We start from the raw sequence: 4,991 nt of genomic DNA, 5'->3' as shown, positions 1-4,991 counted from the left end.
CACTGCGTGTTTGTCCTAAGACTCGAACCACAATTGGTCCTTGAGAGACGACCTAGGAGTCACTTCCTAGCACTGTACTGCATTCTTTTATGCACAACTTTTGTGGGAGGTGCGACCCTCTCATCAGCGGTACTCTCGCAGAATGGGTTTTAGTTCCCCTTAGCGGGACCCGAGCCCATTAGGGTATTTTTAAACCCTAAGCTGCGTATTCTTTCACACTTTCAGATTTTTCTCTGCACAAACACTCCCACATACCTTCTCCAAGGTTTTCCACATCTTTTCACTCTTCCCTCTTAAGAAAATTTCTCTTCCACTCAATTTTTCACTAGTGTGCCATCAAAGTTTGGGGTTGGAAGAGAGTATTCTAGCTTGGAAGCATTCTCATTGCATCTAGTATCTCCACCCAAGTAAGTAAAATGCATTTTGTTCATTCTAGGGTTTTTGAATTTGAATGTGATTGTCAAAGCATGAAAATTTAGGGGTTAATATTTCTATGCATGATTTGATGATATATTTGATGTTTGAACCGATTAAACTGCACGATTATGAACTGGAAAACTGAAAATTGCATTTGAGTGGAGTTAGGAAAGCTTTAAAACAGGTTTTTCAAAAATCTGCAGAGTTACCGCTGAGGGGTAAACTGCCGCTGAGCGGCACTCTGCCAGATTTGGTTTTTCTGGTTTTTTGTGATCTGGAATGTGGTACTGGTGGCGCTGAGGGGAAATTCTGGCCCTCAGCGGTGGTTTAGCTTCGAAAGGAGTTGTGTTCTGTGTTTTACTAATGATTAACATCATGTTCTGTGGTTTTGTTTGTGTTTTGAATGTAGGAATGGCATCCTCATCAGGAAAAAGATTGAAAACCATGGCAACCAAGAGAAAGGAAAAGGAACCAGAGCAACCCCACTCTAGCAGGTTCCTCTCTAGGAAACATGAGAAGCACTTTAAAGTGGTTCAGGACAGGAGACTTCTGATGGAGAGAAAGGTTGGAATGATACTTAACTTTGCTCCTCAATTTGGAGAGCAAGTGTTAGGGAATGACTGGGGAACGCTAGCCACTTATCCTGCACCTGCCAACATAGCTGTGGTAAAGGAATTTTACACCAATGCAAAGAAGATTGGTGATTATCCAGCTGAGAATTATTTGGGCTATGTCAGAGGCCATGCTATCAGGTATGATCCTGATTCTATTAATAACTTCCTGGACACTGTATGGGCTGGTGAGCAGTGCCAGTTTGCTCTTTGCATGGAGGAAGGTGCTGATTATGAGGATGTGGAGAGAGTATTGTGTATACCTGGAGGACACTTCCAAAGGAATAGATCTGGCTCAGTGGTTAACATTAGGAGGACAGATTTGACTCCTCTTGCAAAGTATTGGATGGCGTTTTCTCATGCCAACATTCAGCCATGTTCACATGTGTCAGATATTACTCTCAGCAGGGCATTCTTCATTTACTGTGCTATCAGAAACTTGAATGTTAATATTGGGCAGGTGATAGCTGATGAGATTAGTGTGTGCGCCAATACTTCAAACAACAAAGCACCACTAGGACATCCTTCTTTGATCACGCACCTTTGCAAGATAGCTGGGGTGGACACTTCTGCTCCACCATTTGAGAGGCCAAGAAAAGCTATTGATGAGGCCTATTACAGACAGTACTGTGGAGGTGAGGATGCAGCTCAGCCAGTTCCACCACGCCGGGCTCGTAGAGAGAGAGGGCCAGCACAGAGCCAGACATCTGCTGATGCACATGAAGCAGAACCATTCCAGATGAGGGATATGTATATGTCTCTTATAGGTGCTCACAGGTGGACTATGGATGAATTCCATAATGTGGTAGCTTGGCCAAAGGAACCAGTGCATGGAGGAGGAGCTGGAGTAGCTGAAGCTTCAGCTAGAGAGATGGAAGAAGATGAAGCTGATGATGATGATGCATTTGAAGATGCTGAAGATGGGGAAGAAGAAGAAGATACAGAGGACAGCTCAGACTGATGAGGAGCTGAGATAGCATTTACTGATAAATGCTATCATATGATTATGTTTTTGTGGTTTAAGTTTTTTGAACTTATTTGTTTGTGTTTTTAGATTAGGGTTTGATGTACTCTATTGAACACCTGTTTTGTTATGATGGTTTGCTATTAACTGTGATTGTGTGATAAGTAATGTTGAATGATGCTTATGATTAATTGATGTTGAAATGATGTGCACATTAAAATGCTTATACAGGTGATTCACAAGCTTTGTGAACAAATGCAGGATATCATGATTGTGATTGTGAAATTAAGCAGGATGTGTATGTCAAATGTGAATGAGCTTATATGTGAGATTTTGAGCTCCAGAGTTGTTATTGTTGAATGCTATTACTTTGAAAGCATGAATGATTTTGCTCAGGTTTTCTATGATTGAATCAATTGCTTGTTTTGCATCATATGATCAAGGCCGTTTGTTGGAAACCTTTTTGTTGGCCAAATTCGTAATAAAGTTAGCCCACTAAAAGAGAACACTGTGTGTTCTATCCCTTTGAACCCTTAGCCTTGAACATACACTGAAAACCCTTGATTGAAAAGCTTTACCTTGAGTTAAGTAGAAGATCTTGCGTGGTATTGTTAAATGTTCAAGTTTGGGGTTGTTGGGAAAACATGAAAAGCATTGAGCTAAGAGCTAAAAAGTAAGAATATGCAAAGAAAAAGAAAAGAAAAGAAAAAGAAGCAAAGCTCAATGCAATGGCAAAAGAAAGTTGGGAATGAATAAGATGATTGTGTTGTTATGATTCTCTTAACTCAAGGATTTTGTGATCCAGAAAAACCAATTTTCTTGTTAGCCCAGCCACATTATAAACCATTGAAAAGTCCTTGTGATGATGCATGCTTGTGAATGTTGTTTATTGTGGTAAAATGAAAGGCAAAGTTGATTCATGTGACATTGTGATAGTAGAGTGAATGAGTGATTACCTCATATACACTTGTGTGTTGAGTGAGACACTTTACCTAGTGAGGAAATATTCCATTAGCACATGAACATCCATGCTTAATTGATTGGTCATTCATGAAAAAGAGCATTTGTTGGGTATTAACTGACTTTGTGAAACACTAAAAGCATGTGCACATCTTGATTGAAATCTTGATCATAAGTTTGATTGATGTTTTTACTTATCATTGAAAAGAAGATTTTTGAATGAAGTGAACCATCATATGAATTGGTTGAAGATGGAGTTACATCCAGTTTGCTTGAAGACAAGCAAAGTTCTAAGTTTGGGGTTGTGATAACAGTTGAAAAACTGTTATTTTCAACCTTAAAATTGATACTAAAAGCAACCTTTATACTTAGAAACTAGCTTGAAATCATGCTTTTCTTCATATTTTTAGAAATAAGAGAGCTGGACAGGTTTATGCTTGATTTTAGTGTTTTTGTGCAGGTTTTAAGGTGAATTTGGTGAAAGAAGTGAAGAAGGAGAGATATGGGATCAGAAAAGACATCAAAAAGTGCAAAAGGAGAAGCCGAAGTCACCGCTCAGCGGCAGTTTACCGCGGAGCGGCACTCAAGAGCTTACGGGAGATCCGCTGAGGGGAGAAAACAAGACACGCACTTACCGCTGAGCGGTATTTTACCGCTGAGCGGCACTTTAATGGGCTTGGACCTAATTTTTTGTAATTTACGAATGGTATTTAAGCTTTAGGGTTTCCTAGGGTTTGTATCTTTGGCTGGAACAAAGCAAACACTCTCTCTTCCACCCCTTTGAAGGAGGATCTTGGATGCTCAGGCTTCCTCTTCACCTTTTTAGGGTTTTATCTTTCATTCTTTCATTGTAATTCATCTAGGTTCACCATGAATATGGTGAACTAAACTCTGTATGTTTGTTGAGGAATCAATGTAATCTTTTGAAGCTCTCATATATGGAATCTGTTTTTACATCTTTTAATTAAGACTTATGCTTTCTTTCATCATTAGTTAGGGTTTTTCCTCTTTGCGTAATGCTTGCATTGTTTAACTCATTCGATGCATGATTATTGGTTTTGTCGATACGGGCGCGTACGGGGAAGTCTAGATCCGGGGAATTTCTCCCAATATGATATTGGTTGTCGTTAAGCTCTTGTACTTATGAACTGAATGCTAGGAATTGTATGAACTCGTGATTAGGGAGAAGCCTTCTTGAAAGGTACTTTAGAGAGTGGCATTAACAATGATGATTTGAATGTTGAATTCCTAAAATATATGAGAGTGGATAAGATGAAATTGACCCCCAACAACATATTCATACATCTATTTCATTGAAAGTGTTTATCTTTTGCTTTTTGCCATTGATCAAAACTTCATGCATACATATTTAACTTTTGTCTTTTGCATATAAAATCCAAATATTTCGTCTTTAAGTCTTAGCTAATCAAGAAACCACACAACTAAACTAGGCCGTGAGTCCTTTGGGAAGAACGATACTTGGTCTTACCAAGTTTATTACTTGAACGATTCGATCATACTTGCCGATTGAAAAACAAGTTTGTGACATCATATTTTGGTGTTCATAAATTTGTCCATCTAATGGAGCTTATTTCCCTTTGCTTGGAGACAGTTGTTAAGGCTGGAAAGAACTTCTCCAGAAAACTCCTCTATATTTGAGCCTAGGTAGTGAATGGCTTTGAGTAGGTCTTGTAGTACATCCAGTCCTTTACTGCATCTTGAAGGGAGAAGGGGAATGCCTTCAACTTGGCCCACTCTTCAGGGACTTCTGCTGGTTTGAACATGAGGCAGACCACTTGAAACTCCTTCAGGTGCATGTGTGGATCTTCTCCAGGCACTCCATGGTATTTAGGCAACCTCTTGATCAACTTGTATAACCAATCCTGTGAATTTACCATTCTTCTCAATTCTAGAGCACAACCTGTCTAAACCTGTGCTTCAAATACAAGAGCAGATTATACCAAACACACAAGCATAACATGGAGAGGAACCAATATGTACAGATGATAGAATTTCAAAAATTTCAGAAACCCAAGCTA

This window comes from Vigna umbellata, chromosome 1 (genome assembly GCF_029865625.1).
Source record: "Vigna umbellata cultivar VRB3 chromosome 1, Vumbellata_1.0, whole genome shotgun sequence".
Taxonomy (NCBI): domain Eukaryota; kingdom Viridiplantae; phylum Streptophyta; class Magnoliopsida; order Fabales; family Fabaceae; genus Vigna; species Vigna umbellata.
This window is presented reverse-complemented; position numbering follows the sequence as displayed.